The sequence below is a fragment of the Lipotes vexillifer genome, unplaced genomic scaffold (assembly GCF_000442215.2).
Source record: "Lipotes vexillifer unplaced genomic scaffold, Lipotes_vexillifer_v1.1 scaffold532, whole genome shotgun sequence".
Lineage (NCBI taxonomy): Eukaryota > Metazoa > Chordata > Mammalia > Artiodactyla > Lipotidae > Lipotes > Lipotes vexillifer.
Window position 1 is genome coordinate 997,338 of NW_006798027.1, and position 26,746 is coordinate 1,024,083.

General features: G+C 42.8%; 1 protein-coding gene and 1 non-coding gene across 2 annotated transcripts in view; one reads left to right on the forward strand and one right to left on the reverse strand.

Annotated features, from left to right (window-relative positions):
• The window catches only part of SH3GL3 (SH3 domain containing GRB2 like 3, endophilin A3), a 150,933-nt gene that overhangs the window by 37,427 nt on the left and 86,760 nt on the right, over nt 1-26,746 (forward strand). The gene's annotated exons all lie outside the window — the stretch shown is intronic.
• On the reverse strand, nt 14,210-14,282 carry TRNAR-CCU (transfer RNA arginine (anticodon CCU)). The gene has a single exon. It is a non-coding gene; the product is annotated as a tRNA-Arg (tRNA).

Sequence of the window (26,746 nt, forward strand, 5' to 3'; positions counted from 1 at the left end):
ATAGGCTGGGATATTGTGAGTCTGGGGTGACATTGAAGGAACTGGCATCACAGAGGACATAAAGAGAAACTCTTTCACACTGGAGCCTGGCAGCCTTCCTGAGCTCCAACGGTCAGTGTTTCTTGAATGAGTGAATTGACAACATGGACTCTGGTCTGGAGAAGGTTTGATGGAGGCAAGTAGAAATGACCTTTTGGATAATTAAACTACAATGAGGTTCTTTACCAGACATCAATTACTGAAGATTTTCAACTTGTCAGTATTGTATGAAGCATTCCTTTGGGCTAGATCATTCTCTGAATTTAATTTTAGCATTTCTTCAAGAGCCTTAGCCTCTTTCTTTAGCGTGGTTTCTATGTGCATTACAATGCAGTAAGGCAGACTTTTCTCATGAAATGGTGTAGGTAAGATTGCGAGGGTCTAAGCATCTCTTCGCTTTGGAATTTGTTGAAGCTTACAGTGTAAGCAGATTCACACATGCAGAATTCAAAGTCAGAGAGATACATGTGGTGCTTGCACTATTTTGGTATGGAAGTTGGTTTCAAAAGGAGGTTGGTATTTGAAAGGCACTCTGAGGAGTGGGAGAATAAATGACATCTTCGGGTGTGTGTTCTAAGTCTCAAGCAAACCCTCCTTGAAATTTTCCAGCGAGGCCTTTGGATGACTCAGAGCTTGACTTGTCTACTTCGTATTTGCTCAGCTTCCATAGCATTTGGAAGAAGTTGGCCTGCTTGGGAATATGCTGAATTAAGGAACATAGCCAACCAATGAAAGAGGAGGAAAATTTGTCTAAAGCTAGACAAACCTTTAGTTGTTAGAGACCCTTACTTCCTGATGTGATGCAATTGGAAGGTCATGGCGTCACTCATAGGTATTCTTGTTAAAAGATAGAATCGGGATCTGATCAGTCTCTAACTATTTAATTCACAGTAAACGTTGAAGATAGCGGAACATGTTAAATAACGCCAGGGGAATGTAATCCACCAAATCTACAATGCGGAAATTCTAGAGGACAGATGACACATTTCTTCAGTAAATAAAGGGCAAAGAACAAGACAGAGAAGGAAATGCAGATGAAAGAAACTTTTAGTGGACTGGAGCAGCTACAGTTGATACCCTCCTGGGAACTCTGGTGACCCTCTGCCCAAGGGCTTTCATTCTGTCTGTAGGATTACGCATGGCAAACAGAGCAGAGTGCCAGAGAATTTATGGCCTGGAGTGTTAATGCCCCTGGAAGCAGTCTTCAGCCAGTGATGGATGGGGAAGGTGGATAAATACCCAAGCTTCCTCCCCATCTCCCAGGGCTGGGGTAACGCTCAGGGGTGCCCCACACTGTCTCCCAGAGTTGTCCAGAGGAACCATGGCTCCATTTGTCCCCAGTGGTGTGTACCCTTTGTTGGCTTTCTTCCCTTCCCTGGCTCATTTTCCTATTCTTCCACTAGTTTTCCTGCTATAACCTCCCAAATAAACAGTTTGCCCTTAAATCCTTGCCTTGGAACCTGTTTCTGGGGGAAACCAAACTAAGACAGAGACAAATCAATCCAATGAACACGTGGGCCTTATTTGCTTCCCATCTCAAACAAACCATCTGTAAAGAGGCGTAAGTCTGTTGAGGAAATACGATCACCAAGAGGGTGTCAGATGGTATTAAGGAATTATTGTTAAGTATTTTTAGGTGTGAAAATTATTTCTGGTAATGTTGAAACAAATGAGGAGCACTTACTTCTTAGAGATACATACATACTCAATTATTTGCAAATGAAATTATATGATGTCTGGGATTTGCTTTAAAATAATCAACAGTGGGGGGCGGGGGGTGTACCAGGAGGGGGATACTAGTGAAATAAGATGGGCAAAATTTTCAACAATTGTTGAAGCTGGGTGATGGCTAACTGGCGGTTCATTACGACGTTCTGTCTACTTTTGTGATATGTTCAAAATTTTCCAAAATAAAAAGTTAAAAGAACACAAAAAGAAGCACTTGAACACCCTTATGGTTCCTTCTCCTCTGAGTCAAGATTCAGGATTCAGTTATCCTCTTCCCAGCCTTGGCACTGTGACACACCAGCTCTGTTTTGGATGGGTCCGCCGATAAGCGGACGAGTTCTTGGCACGTCTCCACACTGGCAGCCTTCCTTTTCCCACTGTGTCCCCCCATTCCCATAGCCAGACTCTGGCATCCCTCACTGCTTTACCTTGGAATCTTAAATTCTATCCTATCAGCTTCTGCTCTGAAACCAACTATTCCTCTGATCCTGTTGCATCTACTCTCCAGTTTGTAAGTGCCCTCCCTCTCCCAGTGTAGTCATACCCACAGGGTCTTGACTGTTATAGCCCAGAACTGCTGGAGTGGGCAGGATGGGAGGGGTGGGCCTGGAGACTGGGGGTCAGGCCAGGTTAGTGCTGTGGTCAGTAACTCTAGTGGGCTGTGGTGACTTTGGCCTTGGCGGTACTCCAGGGGTGTAATAGTGGTGGTAGGGAGCGGGAGAGGGAGAAGTGCCGCCATGGTTCTAAGAAGAGGAATGGAAACTCCCATCAGGGGAGGTTCCAACAAGGAAAGAGTTTAGTCCTCGGGGAGAGAGGGTTGGAGAAAGCTAGGGTAGTTGTCAGGGCATCAGCCAGATGGTCTGGACTTTTCCAGAGTGAAATCAGAGCATAATTGAGAAAGTGAGGCAGAAGCCCAATCTTGTATACGGAACACATGGGCCAGGTTTAGGCTGGGCCTACCGTCCGAGGCTGACGACAGATATTCCAGGCTGTGGGCCTCAAGTGGAACGGCAGCCTCCGCCCTGTGGGGCTGGTTTGTGATGCGCTTAGTCAGTGGAGCAGGGGGGGTGAGGGTGGCCAGGGAGAACCTGCCGGCTGAAGGTCTTTCATATTTGTCTTATTTAAGGAGAGGTCTCAGCTCTGTACAAACGTGGGACCTGGTTTTATTTTTGCCGATAAGTGCTCTCCACTGTGCGGGAGCAAATTCTACTTTCCTTCTGCACATTATGACCCTCAGGATACCTTGATTACAGCCAAAGCTTTCCTGCCAGTCTCCGTGTTTACAGCACCCTTCGTTTCTGAAACTGTGATCCAACCTGTTCCCTGCGGTGCGGCTGGGGCAGGCGGGATCCTGGCTGCTGGGGTGCAGGAGGGGCTGTGCTCAGGCTCTGAGGAATCTCTTCCCTCTCCTTCTTCTAGGGGTTTCTTCCCCTGGTGCTGGGTGCAAGAGGGACAGCTGCAGAGGCCGAGTTCTTCTGTGTCTCTGACCTGGAGGTGGTGTGTGTTGCGGGGAGGTCCTGGCCTTGCTCCGGTTCTGCTTGGGGTGAACAGCTTTGTCCTAGCCCCTCGACTGCGGAGGACCCCTTCCTCCAGAGTGAGCTGGGTCTTCTCCCTTTGGTGCCATCAGTGGTATAGAATCCTACCCTCTTCTCCTGGTGCTGTGTTCCTTACTTAGCCCTGATGCTCCTGGAAAGCCCCATGGCTCCTCTCCTGCTGTTCCCAGCCTTGCAGCTTCTTGTTGAGACGGGGAACTAACTGGAGTCCTCTTTCCCACCCTCTGAGGGCCAAGGAGAGCAGTGTTCCTTCTTTGAAGGCATCTCCAAATGTTGCAAGTGGTCCCCATGGAAGACCCCGTGACTTGGCTTTGGGGAAGGGAAAGCACCTGCATTGGTTTCCCATGAGAAGGGGAAGAAATAAGAAAAACAGCTAATACTTACATAGTGCAATTCTAAGCATGTTAAAGAACTTAACTGATTTAATCCCTGTAACAACCGTTTGGAGTAGGTATTATTATACCCCTTTTGTAGACGAGAAGTCTGAGGACCAGAGTGGATATATATTGCCCTAGGTCACATAGCTTACCAGTGGCAGATATGGGATTTGAACCCAACTCATCTGGCTTAGGTGTTGCATGTCCCTCTCACCCTGAAGGACCCTTTTCCCCACAAGGCCGGCTACCACCTTCCTCTCCTGCATCCTCTCCTATTGATTTGGGGAGTGTTCAGGTGGGAGGGAGAGCATTTGGCGCGGGTGGGGGGCAGGACCAGTGTTGGCATCTCTAAGAAAGTGCAGGGCAGTGGAAGCTTGTTCACAGGTGGAAGCTTGTTGGTCACTTTGAACGTGGGATATTATGAGTTTTGGGTCTTCAGTTTGGACCTTAGCTGTGATTCCAGGTCAGTAGGAAAGTTCCACTCAGCTTATTTCTTTTTTTTTTTTTTTTTTTTTTTCTGCCGTACGCGGGCCTCTCACTGATCTGGCCTCTCCCGTTGCGGAGCACAGGCTCCGGACGCGCAGGCTCAGCGGCCATGGCTCATGGGCCCAGCCGCTCCGTGGCATGTGGGATCTTCCCGGACCGGGGCACGAACCCGTGTCCCCTGCATCAGCAGGCGGACTCTCAACCACTGCGCCACCAGGGAAGCCCCACTCAGCTTATTTCTGATGTAGCTCAGCAGTGTTGGCAGGTCCTGCTCTTTTCCTGAAGGTTCGAATATCTTATGGCTTCTCTTCCTTTTCTGCCTGCCCGGATCGCGTGCAGGGCACAGCCCCTTTCTCACAGACCCCTGCAAATCCATCACTTCCTCGTCTTTCATATGTTTCTGGAGCAATCTGACATCTGTCTTCTCTCCTACCAGGGGCTGCCAGGAACTGCTGGAGAAGATCTTATAACTGTGCTGTTGTTACAAATGTATGGCTTTGGCTTCAGGAGAAGTCACTAATCATTTATCATGTCCCGGAATGGCTTCCTCTTCCACTGTTTGTGGTGGCTCTTCCAGAATCATTGCGACCCTGAGACCTCACGGCATCAATCCTAGCCTCTCCCCCACCATCTTCAACCTCTCCTTTACTGACTCTTAATCAGCGTTGCCTCTTCTGCAAATCCTTCCCATGGCTCTGTCTCCCTCAAGCCTCTCCCATCTCCCTCTTTCCTTCACCGCTAGACTTTTACAAAGCGTATCTCTACCCTTTGCCTCTACTTCCTTATCGCGTTATCCCCCTCCACCCAGTGTAATCTGCCTTTCTCTCATTCTCTCTCTGGAACTGTTCCAGTTAATTGAAGGTTACCCACGTCTTCTTAAAAGAATCCAACAGGCATTTCTGTCTTTATCTTGTTTGGCCACTTTGCCTTATTGTGCATTTTGACTCCCTCCTTCTCGAAGGCTTCTACTTCTGCCTTCTACTGTGGTTCCTGCCACACCACTTTGCTGGTGGAACTCTTAACTCTCTGACCACTCTATTTTATTTTCCGGCTTCTCTTTCTCTTTCCACGTCTTTAAAATCAGTGATCACTAGGAGTGATCAGTGATCACCTGGTCCTCTTTCTCCTTTCACTCTGTTCATATTCCGTGATCCCCCATCCACTCTCATGATCCATGGGACCTCCTATAGATAATTCCCAGATCTGTGTTTGTGCTTCCTGACATTTCTCTTGAGCTATTGACAGTTTTCCTAAACATCTGTATCTAGAAGCCCTACCACACATCTTAAATTTTTGTCCAAAATTGTACTTTTTTTCCCCACCCAAACCTTTTCATCACTCCAATTGCTAGAAACTGTAAAACCATCCTTCACCTTTGGGCAAAGAATTCTGGAGCTTGATTACCCAGGTTTCAGTCCTGCCTCCTCTCCTGAGTAGCTGGGTGAGCTTGAGCGAGTAATTTAACGTCCCTGTGTCTTGGTTTCCTCATTTGCAAAATGAGGACAATAAATGTAACCTGCCTTAAAGGATTGATGTGAAGATGAAATTGGATAGTAAAGGCAAAACTCTTGGCAAAGGGCTCAACACCCAGTAACTTCCACTAAACGACACGTTTTGATATTGTTGCCGTTATTCTATTCATCATTTGTTCAATACATTGAACAAATTTGTTGTTCAATTGATTGTCTTTAGTTACTTCCTTGGCACTGTGCTAGGCACACACTCCACAGCCACATCTCTCCAGGGCCCACATTCTGTAGATTTTACTTCCTGAATACTTTAAAACTTGTTAACTCTTCTCTGTACCCACCATCACTGTACACTGAGGGCATACATTGCTTATACACCCACCTTTTCTCCCCCTGCAGGCCATCTTCCATACCCTGCCAGAAGGATCTGCCTAAAACACAAATCTGATTATGTCATGCCCACTACCAAACGTAAAATAGATAGCTAGTGGGAAGCAGCCGCATAGCACAGGGAGATCAGCTCGGTGCTTTGTGACCACCTAGAGGGGTGGGATAGGGAGGGTGGGAGGGAGGGAGACGCAAGAGGGAAGAGATATGGGGACATATGTATATGTATAACTGATTCACTTTGTTATAAAGCAGAAATTAACACACCATTGTAAAGCAATTATCCTCCAATAAAGATTTAAAAAAAAAAAATCCTTCAGAGGCCCCTCAGGATAAACCTCTATTGGTTCCCGTTGCTGCCCGGCCCACCGCTCCCATACCTGTGTCTGCTGACCCAGCTCTAGCCATTCAGAACCACTTGCAGGTTCCACCCCGTGCCCTGTTGGCTTACCCCGGTGGGCCATGCGCATGCTCCTCTGTGCTCATGTATGCTTCCCTTCAGCCTCCCTCCACTGTCCACCTGCTGTTTTCCTTCTCTCAAAACTCTGTTGAAACATCACCTGCGGCTTTAGGAATTTTTGCCTGTTTCCTGCACAACCACCCTCCCCCCAGAATTGGTTGCTCCATTGTCAGTGTTCTTATAGCATTTTGTACTTACCTGGCCTATTGTGTCTTTCTTGTCCCTTTGGTTTTTGATTTCTGAGGGCTCAGAAAGAGAGATTTATGATTACCAGTACAGGCATACATCATTTTATTGTGCTTCGTAGGCATTGCATTTTCTACAAATTGAAGGTTTGTGGCAGCCCTGCACTGAGCGAGTCTATTGGAACCATTTTTTCAACAGCATTTGCTTACTTCATGTCTCTGTCACATTTTGATAATTTTAACAATATTTCAATATTTTTCATTATTATCATATTTGTTGTGGTGATCTGTGATGTTACTGTTGTACATCACATGAAACTATTGTTACTAATTGGGTGGGTTTTTTTTGCTTTGCATTTTTAAATTAAGATATGCACATTATTTTTTAGACAATACTATTGCACACTTAGTAGACTACAGTATAGTGCAAACATAACTTCTGTATGCACTGGGAAGCCAAAAAATTTGTGTGACTTGCTTTATTGTGATATGCTTTATTGCAGTGGTCTGGAACTGAACCTGCAATATTGCTGAGGTATGCCTGTATTTTATCCAATATCTAATTTATTAAAGTTATAAATGTAAAAACTAATTCTACTGTAAGCTTTTAAAAACAACTTGGAAATCTTGTAAATTTATTTGTAAATCTAGTAATATTTGTGTTAAAATGAAAAGCACTCATTTCACTTGCTCATTGAATAGTGCTAAATTTATAAATTTAACCAATTAAATCCCACAAACAATACCATTTGTATAGTCTGTTAATTAATTTCTCTTAAATATTTTAAAGTATAGTTACAGGTTCAATATGTATGATTCTCATAAGGCTTAAAAAGTAAATGAAACATATGCACATAAAAATGCCTGCAAAGGTTATTACTATCATTATACCTTATTACAATCATTATATTCAACACAGGGATTTATTTCTTTATTCCACACCCCAGATAAGGGACTGTGGCCACCTGCGGTCCCCTACAAAATATTGGGAACCAAAAGGTAGTCAAGCTCCAGGTAATTGGTTAGGGATTGGGACCTGGACTCAGAATGTGGGTCCTTCCTCCAGAGTGATTCTATCTGAGCTGGCATCCATTCAGTGGGCCCCCACTGGTAGCAAGTGGCTGCCATACCAGCAGTCAACAGGACTTCCATACCCCATTCCTTTCAGTGAGATCTTGTCTAATTTAATATGTCAATTTTTTCAGCAGACTGGCACCTTTTCCTGAAATAACACATCTTGCAAAATGTCAGGGACTTGCTAGGTTCCTGAATTCTGGTTCCATTGTCCAGGATTTTATCCAGATCTCCCCATTTAGTGCCCAAGCCCTGGTGTGTTGTATAATTGTTGTTTATTTGTTTGCTCTTAAACCCCTGTATACTGATGGGATTTCATATACTTGACTTGGGTCGCAGGACGACTAGTTAAAACACTAGTAATCATTTACTCAGGGTTATAATTAGTACAGTTCTCATTGTTTACCATTCTGTGGTCATTTTACTGACTATTAATCACTGAGTCTCCAGGCCTAGAGGAGTGTCTAGCACATGAACGAGGCACTCAATAAATATTTGTTTAGTGAATGACGCGTGTTTCCTTGAGTAGATTTGGATCTCTGTGAGGATTGGAATTGTCTTATTTATTTGCTGGGACCTAGCACAGACGGGAACTGGATTGTGATAGCCACTCATTATGTACATATGAATGAATGAATGAATGAGGCAGAAATTGCTGATAGTAATTGCTGAGTACATTAAAGCAATTGGACAGAGCTTTATTTCTTGAAAGGTCCTATATTGAACCCAAACCTGGAGCATCTACTGAGATTCTCCCTGCCACCTCCTTTTGAGCCTCTCCTCCCTGAGCACACAGCTGCCACTGTTGCTGCAACTTGCTGAGCTCTCAGGGCACGCTGGAGTTCAGAGGTGAAGCCCTGGGCTGACGTATCCTTTGGGCCCCACATGCCGAGTCCTATCAAGTGCTAAATCTCCCTCCACTTTTGGTTTTGGGTGGAACGCCACACAGTGGGCATAGGGCCTGGCTGTGGAGTGGCAGCTAAGGCCTAGATGGTGAAACCCAGAAGTGTTCTGTTGTCGGCTCCCTGTAGTAAACCTTAACCAATGGGAGACCATAGGAGGGAGCTGGGCAGATGGATTTCCCTTTCTTCCTCCCTTACATGGGCTACTCTGAGGTCCAGTTTGTTCTTGCAACTCTTTCTGAGAAAGTCCCAAGTACCAAGTGGACACACCTGCCAGGTGACCTGCTGTCTTCCTGGCTTCTTTTGAAAGTGTTAGCATGATCACATGCTTTATTGCGCACTCTTTAGTATCTTTCCTTGCCTCACTCCCTTTTTCTCCTCACCTTCACAGTCCTGGGCTTGTGCCTCTGGAATAAATTGTCAGCACTTTAATCCTTGCCTCAGGCTCTGCGTTCTAGAAGGCTAAGATCCTTTGGTAAAAGTTATAGTCATAAATTTTGGAATATTTTTCTTTGCCCTCTCTCTGTTCCTGAGATTTACAACTTTTTTGGGAGTGGTTTATGCTGTTCATGACCTTAAGAGTAGAGAATACTACCTTTTCTGCTTTGCAAATAGGTTCATCTGTACCGTTTTTCTAGATTCCACATATATGCGTTAATATATGGTATTTGTTTTTCTCTTTCCGGCTTACTTCACTCTGTATGACAGTGTCTAGGTCCATGCACATCTCTACAAATGACCCAATTGCATTCCTTTTAATAGCTGAGTAATATTCCATTGTATATATGTACCACATCTTCTTTATCCATTCACCTTTTTTTGTTGTTTCCACCTGATTTTTATTCAGTGTTCCAAAGTTATTGTTTGCTTATCAAAAACAGGCAGGAACTATTCAATTTTTTGAAAGCCACCAGCTTGTAACACTGTTTATGGCACAGTTAACAACTTTATGAAAGTAAATTGAATAAATTTGTCTAAAAAAACCCTGTGTTTTTACATTCTGTGAAACTTAACAGTAGAGGCATACCTTGCTTTATTGCACTTAGCAGATACTGTTTTTTGGTTGTTGTTGTTGTTTTTACAAATTAAAGGTTTGTGGCAGCCCTGTGTCAAGCAAGTCTACTGGTGCCATTTTTCCAACAGCATTTGTTCACTCTGTGTCTTGTGTCACATTTTGGTAATTCTGGCAATATTTCGAACTTTTAAAGTATTATTATATTTGTTATGGTGACCTGTGATCCGTGATCTTTAATGTTACTGTTGCTAGTGTTCTGAGGTGGCACAAACTGTGCCCATGTAAGACTGAACTTAATCAATAAATTTGTGTGTTCTGACTTCTCTACTGACCTGCTGTTACCCATCTCTCTCCCTCTCCTCTGGCCTCCATTACATAAAAGGGCAAGGTGAAGCAGCAAGTGCTGATGTGGAAGCTACAGCAAGTTCCCCGGAAGATCTAGCTAAGATAATAAATGAAGGTGGCTACACTAAACAACAGATCTTAAATGTAGATGAAACAGCCTTCTATTGGAAGAAGATGCCATCTAGGACTTTGATAGCTAGAGAGGAGAAGTCAATGCCTGGCTTATAAGCTTCAAAGGACAGGCTTTGTTAGGGGCTAATGCAGCTGGTGACTTTAAGTTGAAGCCAATGCTCATTCACCATTCTGGAAATCCTAGGGCCCTTAAGAATTATGCCAAATATACTCTGTGTTATAAATGAAACATCAAAGCCTAGATGATAGCACATCTGTTTACAACATTTTTTTTTTCCATTTTTTTAAATGTAAATTTATTTTTTTATTATTTTTATTTTTGGCTGCGTTGGGTCTTCGTTGCTGCACACGGGCTTTCTCTAGTTGCGGTGAGCGGGGGCTACTCTTCGTTGCGGTGTGCGGGCTTCTCATTGTGGTGGCTTCTCTTGTTGCATAGCACAGGCTCTAGGCGCACGGGCTTCAGTAGTTGTGGCATGCAGGCTCAGTAGTTGTGGCTCATAGGCTCTAGAGCGCAGGCTCAGTAGTTGTGGCGCATGGGCTTAGTTGCTCCGGGGCATGTGGGATCTTCCTGGACCAGGGCTCGAACCCGTGTCCCCTGCATAGGCAGGCGGATTCTTAACCACTGCACCACCAGGGAAGTCCCTGTTTACAACATTTTAAGCCCATTGAATATTTTAAGCCCACTGTTGAGACCTACTGCTTAGAAAAAAAGATTCTTTTCAAAATAGTACTGCTCATCGACAAGGTACATGGTCTCCCAAGAGCGCTGATGATGTACAAGATCCATGTTGTTTTCATGCCTGCTATTACAGCATCCATTCTGTAGCTCATGGATCAAGGAGTAATTTAGATTTTCGAGTCTCATTATTTAAGAAACACATTTTGAAAGGCTATAGCTGCCATCGATGGTGATTCCTCTGATGGATATGGTCAAAGTCATTTGAAAACCTTCTGGAAAGGACTCATCATTCTAGAGGCCATTAAGAATATTTGCGATTCATGGCAAGAGATAGAAATAAGAACATTAACAGGAATATGGAAAAAATGGATTCCATCCCTCATGAATGACTTTGAGGGGTTCAAGACTTCAGTGGAGGAAGTAACTGCAGATGTGGTGGAAATAGCAAGAGAACTAGAATTAGAAGTGGAGCCTGAAGATGGGACTGAATTGTTGACATTTCCTGATAAAACTTGAATGGATGAGGAGTTGCTTCTTATGGATGAGGGAAAAAAAAGGTTTCTTGAGATGGAAGCTACTCCTGATGACGATGCTGTGAAGATTGTTGACGTGACAACAAAAGATTAAATTTAGTTGATAAAGCAGTGGGAGGGTTTGAGAGGATTGACTCCAATTTTGAAAGAAGTTCTACTGTGGATAAAATGTTACCAAACAGCATTGCCTGCTACAGAGAAATTGTTCATGAAGGGAAGAGTCAGCTGATGTGGCAACTTCACTGTTGTCTTGTTTTAAGAAGTTGGCACAGCCTCCCAACCTTCAGCAACCACCACCCTGACCAGTCAGAAGTCATAAACATTGAGGCAGACCCTCCACCAGCAAAAAGATTACGACTTGCTGAAGGCTTGGATGATGATTAACATTTTTTGTTAATAAAGTATTTTTAAATTGATATGTATGTTGTTTTTTTAGACATAATGCTATTGCATACTTCGTACACTACAGTATAGTGTAAACATAGCTTTTGTATGTGCTGGAAAACAAAAAAAAATTGTGTGACTTTATTGTGATCATCACTTTATTGTGGTGGTCTTGAACTGAACTCACAATATCTCCAAGGTATGCCTGTATAAACAACCCAAATTATGAAGGCTGTATCTTAGGGTAAATTCCAATTTTAGATTTGTAAAGTGCATCATAAAAGTACTTTTTGCTCCAATATTTTTGTCTCCTCCTGACTTATAAAATTTTTTTAAAAAAATTTACTTTGCTTATTATGGTCCTTAATGGGAATGTAAAGGTGGAATTCAGAATGGGATTATTGATATCACGAGGAGAACAGACATTTGAAGGTCGATTTATTCATTTTCTTGTTTGGTTGCAAGATCTTAGTTACTTGTTCTAGACATATGAGAACCTATCTTGCATTTAAGACTTACCGGCCTCCTTTTGGACAGTTTGTAGGAGAGGAAAGAAACCTGATGATTCATTAGGAAAATAGGTATTTTATCAGTAATGTTAATTGCAGTTATTTCACATTCAGACAAATTTAATAGAGATCAGATTTCTCTCTAGGAATAATGTAAACTGATCTGGAGAATGACTTAAAGTCATCAGAAGATGTGGCTATGGTTTTAGACTGTGACAACTGTGTATCTAAATTACAGCCTTCTCTCTGAGGGTCTAATTTGGTGTTCAGGAATCACCTTCTCCGAGGAGGATGCGTTTTCCTCACCAGTGTGGAAATGGAAAGCAGAATTGCCGACCAAAGGTGTGGATCATTTACAGAGCATGATAATCACAAAAGAAACCTTTGGCACCTTCCTTGGGGCTGCCTCAGAGCTCCAGCAGTTCTGGTACCTAGAGTGAGTGAGGTCTGTAACAGTTACCACATTTCATGGAATGTGAGTGTAGATAGGAAACACCCAGTAGGAGACAGGGTGAGGCTGCTGCACTTAACTGCACCTACTTCCTGGATTCAGTTTTGTGTTGGTCCTAGTTCTCAGCACACCTGTCTCCCATACTACTCAGGAATAGAACTTAACATCTTATGTGTTTGTGTTTTATTCATTTCTAAGAACTTTGTTATATAGTTCGCACCCTTGTCAGCACTTGGTATTGTCAGACTTTCAGATTTTTTGCCCCTCTGGTAAATATGTAATAATAACTCATTGATGTTTTAATTTACGTTTCCTTGGAGACCAAGAGGTTGAACATTTAAATTTATTCATTGGCCACTTGAATTTCCTTTTTAGTGACATACCTGTTCAAGTACTGTGTCCATTTAAAAATATTTTTCTTTTTCTCATTTATTTGTGGCAGTTTTAAAATATATTCTGGGTACTGGCTCTTTGCTGTTATATGTTATGCACATATATTTTCCTACTCTCTGGCTTGTCTTTTTACTCTCTAATGACTGGATGGTGTCTTTTGACAAAAAGAAATTCTTTATTTTAATGTAATAGGGTTTATTTATTTATTTATTGTAGTCAGTTTTATTAGTCTTTCTTATCATGGTTTCTAATTTTGAAATCATGTTTAGAAAGGCTTCTAACTGAGACTGCACCAATATTCACCTACCTATGGTGGCTTCACTTATATCGTTTCATTTTTTAAATATTTAAAATATTTATGAGTTCATCAGGAATTTTTTTGAAGTTATAGTTACAGCAATTTAAAAAATTTTTCTCATTGTTATCAATATGGTTAGTGAGTTTACTAAATGATTTGGCTTCTTCCTACTGAACTTAAATGCTACCTGTAATGTAAAACTAGATCCTACGTATTGGTTCTATTTCTGAACCTTCTATTTTGTTCATTGCTCTTTCTATTGATTTGGACACTTTCTGTTTTTTACATTTTTATTTTCAAGACGGGTTTTAGGATCTCTTTGTCAGTTTACTCAAAATGTTGGCATAAGCATTGCTGTTGGGGTTGTGTTATGTAATTATCTGTGGAAAAACAGCTGGTTTAGGATTTTGAATCCTCCCACTTAACGAATTTATCATATCTTGCCATTTACTTTTGAATTCTTTTATGTCCATCAGTAAGTATTTTGTAGGTTTTATTTCAATATAGGTCTAACAAATTCTTCTTAAGTATTCAAAGTACTTAATGTTTTTTGCTGCTGGTGTGAATTGGCTCTTTTCTCCTGTGCGTTTTTTAATGTGTGGCTTTTCAAGCCCCTTCTCCTTCAGAGATCAAGGGCTTCTAGGAGTGGATGACAGGTGCGGAGTATCACAGCTCTGTTCTTACTTGTTTACGATAATAAGTTTTTTTTTAAAATTTATTTAATTTTGGCTGCACCGGGTCTTAGTTAGAGCACACAGGATCTTTAGTTGTGGCATGCTGACTTAGTTGTGGCACGCATGTGGGATCTAGTTCCCTGACCAGGGATCGAACCTGGGCCCCCTGCTTTAGGAGCACAGGGTCTTACCCACTGGACCACCAGGGAAGTCCCAACAGGTTTTATTTATATAAATAAATCTCCTGCTTAAAAATATGTAATTTTCCCGACTGGCTATTATTGAAATTTGAAAATCTATTTTTGTATATACTTATTTTCAACTAACAACCTTTACTGATATCTTTCATTGGTTTGAATTTCTTTTTAGTGATTCATCTCGGATCTTTTCAAGTATTCATTTGTTCATCTGAAACATATTTATTGAGTACATACTATATCCCAGACACTTTTCTAGGTGTTTGGGGTGTATCTGTGTACAAAACCGATAAGTATATTACATGGTAAGTTCAAAAGTGATAGGGACTTTGGAGAGAAAGAAAATGTAGAACAAAAGGAAGATGGGTTGGGGCAGTAGAGGTAGGGCATGGGGCAGTTGCAGTTTTAAATAGGATGGTCAGTGTACATCTCATTGAGAAGGTAACATTTAAGCAGACTTGGAGGCGAGGAAGTTGGCTGTGCAGATATCTGCTGGAAATGTGTGCTAGGCAGAGGGAACAGCCTGTGCAAAGGCCCTGGAGCAGGAGCCTGCCTGAGGTGTTTGAGTGCCAGGGAGGAGGGTGGCTGGAGCAGAATGAGCGAGGGGGAGAAGAAGGGTGATCAGGGAGGATGAGAGGCAGTTTCTGTGGGGCCTTGCTGCAAAGACTTCGGCTTTTACGTTGAGTGAAAAGAGGAGCCGCTGCAGGGTTCTGGAATATTGGAGGGGCAAGGTGCACTTAAATTTTAACAAGATCATTCTGGTTGCTCCTTTGAGAAGAGACTTCAGAGGGGCAAAGGTAGGAGCAGGAGACAGGCTATTGCAAAGTCACCTCTCCCAGCATCTTACTGGGGACTAAGCACTTTGTGAGCCTTTATGGGATGAATGTTTTTAAATACACACTGAGTGTTTTAGTATGCTTTTTAAAAGAATCACACATTTAAGAAATACACATTTTTTTTTTTTTTTTTAGGAAAGGGTGGGACAGAATATGAGGGCAGTGGAATAGTCTATGGAACAGGCCATTTTGCTCAAGCCTTGTCTTGGGTGAAGAAGACAGGAAAATAAAGGTTGACCTGCTTTGGAGGTGAAGAATGGGGAGGTATGCCCTACATGTACTAAGATTAGAATCCAAGGATATTGTTGGAGTAAAATTCCTCCCATGAACACTGTAGAGGGCCGGGGGATGGCAAGGACTATTATGATGATATTCATGTTTTGCTTCCAAATGATCACTATGGATTCTAGCTTTAAATTAGTTTATATTTTCTGCTGTCTCACTTCTTACTAGCTATTCATCCAGGAGATCAGAACTTCTCAGTAATTTGTTGCTCAAAAGTGGAGTAATTAATGAAGAATTTTGTTTTTAAGTTAAGACTTCTTATTTCAAATCCAGTTTTATTGGTATGATAAATGTTGGTTCCTGTTAAATTTAACAGGTTGGTCAGTGTTGGTTCCTGTTAAATTTAAGAACTATATTTACACTCTTAAGAAGATGGTTTAAACTTTTGGAGAAGAAGGAGTAAAGTTCTTTAAAGAATATGCTATTTTTATAATGCCTCCCTCATTATCCTGAAATATGAATAATTCAGGGATTTAACCCTAAAATAAGTAGAAACTATCCTTTGCTGTCTAAATGAGTTTGTCATCACTTTGGGGAGGTTCCTCCCCAGGCCCCGCCTCCCACCCCGAACTTCACAAAACCTATCTAAAATTACACTCTTGGAAAAAATTCAACCAAAAACCACTCGAAAATACTTGGTATGGAGGTTCACGTTTCTTTTATTTGGTCCTTTCACTATGGGCCCACACACTTTCTCCATCCTTATGGAGCACACCCAGTTCTAGGTTAGAAGTGAATACATTAATGTATGGGTTTGTGTTGAAGGAAAAACAGAAGAGAGTGTCATGGAAAGCTTAAGGATTTTTTTTTCTTATTTGATAATACAAAGTGCTTTTTGTTATTAATGCATGTGCAATCAGACAACTTCATCCAGAGTGCACAACGGTTCTGTAATATGGCTCTGCCTGGTGCAAAATAGCTCATTTTGTATAGAAATGCAGAATTGCTTCATGTAGATAGAATAGAAAGAATCTTTGCTTTATTCACATATGAATAAAACGTCTTTGTTCATGGAAAAGAAAAGTGCCTCTTATTGTTTAGAAGCTGTGTGAATTTTAAATTAAGCTGATGGCTCACTATATTTTATCTTTCAGGGAAAAAAAATTAGCTTTGCTTATACCAGTTTGGGCCCTAATGCCTCATCTGGTGGCATAAGTGAATTTTGCTTTGCACTTCGGTTATTATGTAAAAGACATCATGCTTGCCTCAGTCATCAGTGAATTACTTTAGCAAATTTTTATAATTTTAACCTAAACATTTTTGGGGTTTATATTATTTACATTCTCTTGTACCATGTAGGATTTGAAACAGTTTGCAAGAAATTTTAGATATAAAGTGTAAAAAAGAGTAATGAATCGTGATTAGGGAAAATATAAATAGCTGTGGTAAAGGCAAGGCTTGTGGACGTCTACGTGAATTTATTTACATGTAAAGACACAGGTAACAAGGTCTGTGGAGTTGCTATTGTTGATCCTCAGAGGTGTTGTTGGGCTTGCTGGCAGCCAAAGTGAAGAGGGAAGCAATCAGTTAATCCTTTCCCTGGCTCTGGGAAGGACTATTTAGAGCATGTCTGCCACCAGGCAGGAGTATGGCATTTAGGCTTTCCCCAAAGAAAACTGGCCAATCAGAAGAGCAGATTGAAGGAAAGGGATGCTGGTGGGCTCTGGCACCGCAGTGTCTGGGCCTTAGGCCTTGCTCTTGTAGAAGGCACCTCCTCTGCAGAGCTACCTGCAGGAGGACAGGTAGACATAGAGCTGGCAGGAGTGCCTGGTGTCCAGTCCCACCAGCTCTCCAGCTCCATGTGTGAACTACTGGCCTCCTTCGAAGTGTTCACTGGTCCTTAGCAAAGTGAGAAAAGTATAAGGACAAATAAGAGAACAATGTGAGTTTCTATCAAATCTGAATTTACCTGATTTCCAAGATTATGTTCTTCCTATAATTTTGGCATTGAAAGGTCCTTATTCAAATGAAACAGCAATAAAAAAGAAGTGCCCTTTCTAAGAAAATGAAAACTTGTAAACACTTTGTTAGATGGTAAAAATAATAAAATTAATAATAATATCATTATTATATTTTATATCTATTATTTTATTTGAATGTAACATATTTTGTAATATTCTATAATATAATTATGATTGGATAACTAATTTATGATAAATATTATATTTTATATTTTATTGTTATTATTACTACTACTGCCATTTTTGGTATTTACTGCCCATAAAATCCCAAAGTCTGGAGATGCCTATCCTCTTGGACTGTGAGCATCCCCACCAGCTGCTTAGTCTCTAGGGTCCCAGTGAAATGTCCCAGTTTGCTCCCCCAGTACTCCTTTCCCCTGCCCAACTCACGTTGGCTTCCGAGAAGCCACACTCCTGACCTTTCCCATCCCTCCTGGGATTTCCTCCTAGCACCCTGACCCTACAGGGCGGGTATGGCATGGCGCCCTAGTGTGGACAGCTGCAAGCTCGCAGGGGTCCAGGGTCAGAGGGGAGTTTGTCCCTTGGGCCAATGCTGGACCTAAGGGAGTCAGGCCCTTGGATGCACAATCACTTGGCATGCAGTTCTGCACATTATCAGTAAGACAGACTCACTGCGGTGGGAGTTTCCCATGGAAAAGCATGTGGTATAGGGGTCTTCAGATCTGCGTCCCATGAAGAGGTCTAGGATGGCTCTGACAGGTCCTCTCAAGGGGAATAAATGTCACCTGTCACTTCAGGGGACTTGGCCCATCCCTACTTCTCTGTCCATTAATGGGGATTAAAAAAAAAGAAAAAAAACTCTTCAGGTGCTTCCCTGGTGGTGCAGTGGTTGAGAGTCTGCCTGCCGATGCAGGGGACACGGGTTCGTGCCCCAGTCCGGGAAGATCCCACATACCGTGGAGCGGCTGGGCCCGTGAGCCATGGCCGCTGAGCCTGCACGTCCGGAGCCTGTGCTCCGCAACGGGAGAGTATCTTGGTGGGACTGTGGGTGAGGTAGCCTTTCTGGAACCCAGGTGCATTAACATTAGCTACATAGTATTGTAAGAAGTAGAGATATATAGTTTAGCTAACTAAAAAAAAAAAAAAAAAAAAAACCTTGAAAAAAGTGTGTTTAATTTTCTTAACTCTACATATGTTTATTTATTTAACATCTTATTGGAGTATAATTGCTTTACAGTGGTGTGTTAGTTTCTGCTGTATAACAAAGTGAATCAGCTATACATATATCCCCATATCTCCTCCATCTTGCGTCTCCCTCCCAGCCTCCCTCTCCCACCCCTCTAGGTGGTCACAAAGCACTGAGCTGATCTCCCTGTGCTATGCGGCTGCTTCCCACTAGCTATATGTTTTACATTTCGTAGTATGTATATGTCCATGCCACTCTCTCAGTTCGTCCCAGCTTATCCTTCCCCCTCCCCGTGCCCTCAAGTCCATTCTCTATGTCTGCATCTTTATTCCTGTCCTGCCCCTAGATTCTTCAGAACCATTTTTTAGATTCCATATATATGTGGTAGCATATGGTATTTGTTTTTCTCTTTCTGACTTACTTCACTCTGTATGACAGACCCTAGGTCCATCCACCTCACTACAAATAACTCAATTTCGTTTCTTTTTATGGCTGAGTAATATTCCATTGTATATAGGTGCCACATCTTTATCCATTCATCTGTCGATGGACACTTAGGTTGCTTCCATTCTACATGTCTGATATTAATCTAATCCTTGTCTTCTCTGAGATCCCAATAATTTTCATTTCTAAACTACTCCTAGGGTCAGAAATACCTAGTGGTACTTATGTTCCAAAGAGTTTGCTTTTGAGCAGTAGCCACAGCGTGGAAGCAGGAGCTCTTCTTCTTACTGGTGTCAGAAGATCTGTTCCTGGTTCTGTGGAAGCTGCTCACGTAAGGCTTTCCTGCAGCTTAGACTTAGAAAGCTTCTCTATCTTCCTGCTCTGTGAGGGAAGCCAAACGAGAGGCACCAACAGTGTAGTCAGACGCCAGCATCATCTCCCTGACCTTCACCCCTCCTCCTCTCTTCTTTCCTCCCCCTCCTTTCCTCCCTCCCTCCATCAGCCCATCCCCCTTCTCTTTCTCTCTCTGTCTGTCTCTTTCTGTCTTTCTCTCTCTCTCACACACACCCACCCCTCCCCCCACACACACAGAGTCACAATGTGATCAGCACTTTGTTTCCCCCCTTGGCCTGGCTGTCACCTCACTCCATCTCTCTCCCCACCAACTCCCTCCAGATAAGGTGTTATTCTGCAGAGAACACTTTAGAGAATCCTCATTAACTAGATAAAGGAGCAACTGGCAACATTTTTCCTGCCTTTCACATTTTTTTTTCTTGATAAATGTTGTTTTTAATGAATGGATGAAGTTTTTTTCCCTTTATTTAATATTTAATTTTTAAAAATATCTTTATTGGAGTATAATTGCTTTACAATGTTGTGTTAGTTTCTGCTCTACAACAAAGTGAATCAGCTATATGCACACATATATCCCCCTATCCACTCCCTCTTACGTCTCCCTCCCACCCTCCCTATCCCACCGCTCTAGGTAGTCACAAAGCACTGAGCTTATCTCCCTGTGCTATGCGGCTGCTTCACACTAGATATGTATTTTACATTTGGTAGTGTATATATGTCCATGCCACTCTCTCACTTCATCCCGGTTTCCCCTTCCTCCCTGTGTCCTCAAGTCCGTTCCCTACATCTGCGTCTTTATTCTGCTTTTCACTTTTTAAAAAGGTCATATCTCTTTTCCCTCTAAACGTTAGAGCAATTTGAAAACAATCCTTTAAAAACATGTCTACGTAGCATTGGTTCTCACGACAAATCCAAATACTCCTTTTCAGACAGGTTTCAGCCACTGTGTAATTACTTAATCAGAGTTCAAGTTGCACAACAGTTGTGCTTTCCTGTTGTGAATCTGTACTTCTCTACTGGATGCACTGGTGATGTCTTCCCCGCTCTGCCTTCTACTAGGGGTCCATTAACCACAGCTTAGAACTCGGAGGCATGGGGTTGGAAGGGTCTTTGAGAAATTGTATAATTGAGATAGAGCTAGGTCAAGGTTTTGAACATTAAACTTGCGGGGTGTTTGTTACTTGGTAAATGAAAAGGAAATTTGTTTTCTGAAAGATCATGACTCTGGAATAAAGTCATGATCAATCATGACTATGGAATAAAGACCATGGAATAACATGACATGGTGTCAGAGCTTTCATCATCTTATTCAACCCCCCTTTGAGCCCCAAACCCTCCACGGTTGAGCCACATTGGCAGTGTCACCTTTGTCCCTAGACAGGCTCAATATCTGCTTTTTGGTGCCTTGGCTTATGCTTTCCTTCATCTGGGAATACCCTTTCCCTTCCTCTTACCTCCTCCAAATGCTGTGAATTCTCCAAGGCAAAATTGTCATCCTACTTCCTTTATGATGCCTTTCCTACCTGTCCAGAGCACCTTCGTCATACTCTACTGTACACTTGACTTCACGCTACTCTGCTCTCTGTGGTTTACACATCTGTCATCCTCGACCATTGATGATTGATTCTACCTCCAGCCACTCTGCCCTCCCCAGGAGATCAAGGGGGTGGGATGGTAAGTTTCAACCCTCTACTCACTGGGTCTTTCTGGTGGCCAGCCCCATCCTGAGGCTACCTAGGGGCCCCACCCTAAGTCATCATCAGCATAGACTCAGGTGTGCTCAAAAGGGACTCCTAAAGAATGACAAAGGACACTCCTATCACTCGGGAAATTCCAAAGGTCTTAGGAGAGCTCTGTGTGGGAAACCAGGGATAAAAGCCATATGTATTTCTTTTTGGCTGCATTGGGTCTCTGTTGCTGCATGCCAGCTTTCTCTAGTTGCGGCAAGCGAGGGCTACTCTTCGTTGCAGTGCACGGGCTTCTCATTGCAGTGGCTTCTCTTGTTGTGGAGCACGGGCTCTAGGCGCACGGGCTTCAGTAGTTATGGTGCACGGGCTTAGTTGCTCCGTGGCATGTGGGATATTCCCAGACCAGGGCTCAAACCCATGCCCCCTGCATTGGCAGGTGGATTTTTAACCATTGCACTACCAGGGAAGTGCCTGTATTTCCTTTTCTTTTTCTTTCTTTCTCTATTTTTAACATCTTTATTGGAGTATAATCGCTTTACAATGTTGTGTTAGTTTCTGCTGTATAGCAAAGTGAATCAGCTCTATGTATACATATACATATATCCCCATATCCCCTCCCTCTTGCATCTCCCTCCCACCCCCCCTGTATTTCTTTTTATACCACAGTAATTTAGGATTCATTCACATAGAAACAAATTGCTTTTAGGTCAGGAGTTTGTGTGCCTCTTTTGAACCCTTGAACTTTAAGCAAAGGAGAAGTGCGTTCCTCCTGTTCACAACTGTGGTAGGTCAGGCTTCTGCTGCCTGAGTGTGGTAGGTCCGTGTGCTAAGGCTTGGAACCTGTGAATGTTACCTTATATGGCAAAGGGACTTTGCAGATGTGATTAAGTTAAGGATCTTGAGATGGGGGCATTACCTTGGATTACCTAATTGGGTCTGGTGTAATCACAAGGGTCCTTAATAAGACAGAGGCAGGACAGAAGAGAAGGCAAAGTGAAGGTGGATGTAAGAGATTGGAGGGGCTTCCCTGGTGGCACAGTGGTTGCGAGTCTGCCTGCCGATGCAGGGGACACGGGTTCGTGCCCCGGTCCGGGAGGATCCCACATGCCGCGGAGCGGCTGGGCCTGTGAGCCATGGCCGCTGAGCCTGCGTGTCCGGAGCCTGTGCTCTGCAATGGGAGAGGCCACAAGCCTGTGCTCCGCAACGGGAGAGGCCACAACAGTGAGAGGCCCACGTACGGCAAAAAGAGATTGGAGTGATGCAAGGAAGGGGTCAGGGGTCAGGTGCCAGGGGATGCAGGTGAAGATGACCTCCCGAAGCTAGAAAAGGCAAAGGCACGGATTCTCCCCTGGGGCCTCCAAAAGGAACCAGCCCTGTCGGCACCTTGATGGTAGCCCTGAAATACCAGTTTTAGACTTCTGACCTCCGGGACTGTAAGGAAATAAATCTTTGTTGTTTTAAGCCCCTACGTTTTTGGTAATGTTTTACAGCAGCAGTAGGAAACAAATGTACTGGGTGGGGACTTTCTGCGCTTGAGTTCATAATTAAGCAGTAGCAATGCCAAAGTATGAGCTACGGATGATTGTCACTAGCATTTCAAAGAATTGTCACCTGGCCCAAATAAACTGTTTTCACACTTTGCTTAGTTGCTGGTGCCTGATTTTGGTCCCTGGCTTTGATCATCTGTATGACAAATGGAATCGGAATGAATTCCAAAGGTAACAGGCAGAGTGCCTGACATACTTCACAGAGATGACATGGGTGGTTTGGAAAGCATTCTGCTTGAATGTTCCTGGCTGTAGGTTGCAAGCTGTGGTTTTGTCTTGGGGTGCAGGCAGGAGGGTGAGATGGAAGAATGGGAGCCAATTCCTAGGCAGGGTTTCTCAAATCTGTGTGAACTACGGACCCCTTTTTACAAGGGACTCCTTGTTTTGAGTTAAATCTAGTTTTATTATATTGTTACTTAAATATGGATGAACGTAAAAGTAAGTGTTAAAACTTATGCTTAGAGCTTTAAGACAAGTTATAAACTCCAAACTTATTTCAAATTAAGTGCAGATAAAACTACTAACCCAGTAAAATTCAAATTAACACCACTGAGTTAATGTCATGGATAATGTTCTTTTGCTTAATCTAAATTGACGTTCTCATGATTTCACACACACTTGTAAAGTTCTAGCACGTTATCTCTGTTTCAACTGAACTATGTTTAGTTCACTACGAAGATATTATGTTCAAAGCAGCATGTGCATCACAGTAATTAGTTGATTTATCAAGAACAGTTTTCAGACTCAAATGCAAAATATTCAATTGATTTCGTTTAGGTAAAAGTCAAAAGCAGACTGAGGTAAACCGTAGTATTTAATAATGTACACTTAGGGGTAAAAGTCAGGATAGTGACAACCGATGAGGGAAAGGAGGAGGTTGTGTTGGAAAGGGGTATGTGGGAGCTTCTGGTTTACTGGCAATGTTCAGTTTCATGACCTGGATATTGTTTCCTCAGTCTTTTTGTGTTTGTGTTTACTAATTTTTAAGGGTATAAAACATAAGCGTACAGATTGTTGGTTTATTTATAAACTGAACACTAGTATAATCCCATCAGGGACAAGAAATAGAACATTGCTAGCACCTCAGACATCCAGAACATTGTCCCCATGGAGCTTTCCAGAGTTATGTACTCCTCTCTCACCCTAAAAGTAATTACTATCCTACCTTTTGTAGCAATCACGTGTTGCTTTTATTTATAATTGTATAACCTAAATATCCCTAAATACAGTGGATTACTTTTACCTGTTTTTTTAAAAATAAATTTATTTAGTTATTATTTATTTTTGGCTGTGTTGGGTCTTCATTGCTGCTCGTGGCTTTCTCTAATTGTGGCGAGTGGGGACACGTTGTTCCGTGTAGCTGTAGTTCATTCATTTTTATTGTGGTATAGAATACCTAATTTATTCATCCATTCTCCTGTTGGTGGACTTCTGGGTTGTTTTTAGTTTTCTGGCTGTTACTGATAATGCTGCTATGAATGGCTGGATCATATGGTGTACGTTACTAAATAATGGCAAACTGTTTTCCAAAATGATTTTCCCTGGTGGTTTTCATTTTAATTTGTATTTCCCTGATTTTGAGGTTGAGCGCCTTTTTATATGTTTACTGGCCATTTGGCTTTCCTCTTCCGTGAAGGGTCTGCTCAACTATTTTGCCAATTTTTCTATTGGATTTCCTGTATCTTTCTTATTGATTTATAGGATATATATTCATTCTGTATATAAGCCTTTTTCAGTTGTATGTCAATATTATTTATTATTGTGAACATCTTCTTCACTGTCCTAATAGTGTCTGTTGATGAATGGAATTTCTTCATTTTAATGTAGTCAAATTTATCTATTTTTTTCTCTATGGTAAATGCTTTTGTGTGTTCTGTTTAAGACATTCCAGATTTTGAAGCTGTTCTTTATTTCATCTTCTAAATCTTGATAGTTTTTGTTTTCACATTCAGTGATGTATACTAAGAACTATAGAGCAGGGGTCCCCAACTCCCGGGCCACAGACTGGTACCGGTCCGTAGCCTGCTAGGGACCGGGCCGCACAGCAGGAGGTGAGCGGCGGGCGAGCGAGTGAAGCTTCCTCTGCTGCTCCCCATCGCTCGCATTACAGCCTGAACCATCCCCCCCAACCCCTAGTCCATGGAAAAATTGGCTTCCACAAAACCGGTTCCTGTTGCCAAAAAGGTTGGGGACCACTGCTGTAGAGGGTCTAAAATTTTCCCCTACTTGCAAGCTAACAAGCTAGCCTGTTCAGTTTCATGAATGCTGCAAAAGATACAAGGTTTTTGGGTCTGAGACAAATGACTTTATTACTCACAAGAAATAGCAGTAGCCAGAGTAGCAGAATTTTCTTGTGCGGCTCCCAAGTCCAAAGTCCCCCAGGACAGATGTGAAAAGGGCTGGGTAACTCCTGTACATGAAGTAGATTGTGTTATAGGAGAGGAACCCTGAGCCTAGGGAAACTGAACCTTTTATTAAGGGCAGACCTCAGAACCTGAACCTTTTATTAAAGGTCTGCCTGACCTTTGCTCCACAGGGAGATACCCTCTATATTTTACTGGAAAGTAAACAAACCTGTCCTTTTCCCTGGAGAGAAACATCATATCTTCTAAGACTGGTCACTATACAAACATCCTTGAAAAGATAGTCTGGAACAAAAGGAGGAGCAAAGCCTCTGCTTGCAAGACATGCAGAAGCAAGAGAGACCTGGGGGGAATTCTCTCCCAACAGTGTAATTCACCTGTTATTAATTTGTCTGTGGGGGACAATTTGTCTGATTATTAATTCCATGCAATTATCCCAGCATCCTGTACCGGAAAAGTGGGAGGCTGCTGTCTTCCCAGGGACAGGTGCTGGTGAGTTAGACTGCTCCTGCAGCTGGAGATAAAATGGACAGGACTCCATAGGATGGTGGCTTGTGGGGAAGGGGCCAAAGGAGGGAGAGGGGTCAGCAGTATTCTTTTTCATCAGATCTTAAAATGTATTTGTGTCCATAGAGAGAAAAACCAGACATTTAAAACAGGCCTGTGTTTCGCTTAACCTCTCAAATATTTGGTATAAAGTTGAATTGAGAATCTGAAAGTTGAGTTATATGGATCATGGGCCCAGAATTATCTGCGGGTCCGGCTGGCCTCTTTCTGAGGTTTCAGTTTCCTCTTACTGATATGTGTTCTTCCATTTCCACTCTGGAAAGCAGTCTCCTTGGCAGAATAAATGGTAACAAAAGGTAGAGACTTCTGCCATGGGAAAGCGATATTTTGTGAACAAAAGAAAACAAACCATACAACAAAAGAAATTCTGTATCATAACTCAGAGCCCCTTTAGGATACAGAAATCATGCTAAGTATTTCAAATACGAGGGATTTCTGACTATACAGGGATTGGGAGGCTGAAAGAACACAAGTGGATGCTGAAGTAATTGCAGCTGCTACCTCTAGGTCCTTGGGGACAAAGGGAAGAACTGTGATCTCAAAAGTAAGAGGTCAGAGGAGGGACTGCCACGGGTTGTGGGGGGGCTGTGCCCTGAGGGGGTGGTGAGAGCTGTGCCTTGAATCCCCAAGGGGACACCCCAGAGCTGCTGCGAAGTACCAAGACTAGGAGGTGGAGCTTTTTTGCTGCTGCTAGGTGGATGCTGAAAACAGGAACAGAGCCTTTTTTCCCTCCTCCCTCGTTCCACCATCAGAACATAACTAGAAGCCAGTGGCATGCAAGCCTGAGAAATGTAGATTGCAGAGTCCCAGCCTCGGCATGGCATGACCGAGGAGATGCAGAAGGGTGCTGCTGGGGCTGGGAGTGAATAGACAAATAACCAGCAGTGAACTGTTCAGATTAGAACAACCTGCAACAATGCGAAAACTGTAATGCTCATTCTATTGCCAATTCTGGGTCAGTGTGGAGTGTTGCTCAGCTCCCTGGTCTCTCTCTCTTATGTCCCAGGGCCTCAGCAGGGGCTGCATCCCAGCTGAGGCTAGTGGAGGCCAGTGTTGCTGACTAGGCAAGGAGGCTTTGGGGCAGTGTTTGCTCTTTGTTTTGTGTCTGATTATTTTCCGAAGTCAAGTTGAATTCTTTTGGGATGTATATGCACTTTTGAGGTCAAAGCCAGAAGTCGTAACATGGGAGATTTTGTTGTAGCCTCTGCTCTTATCACCTAGGAAGTTGGTGCTGTCTGGACAGGTGGGCAAGGGAGGAGCAGGTGCAGAGGGAAAGAGGGACAT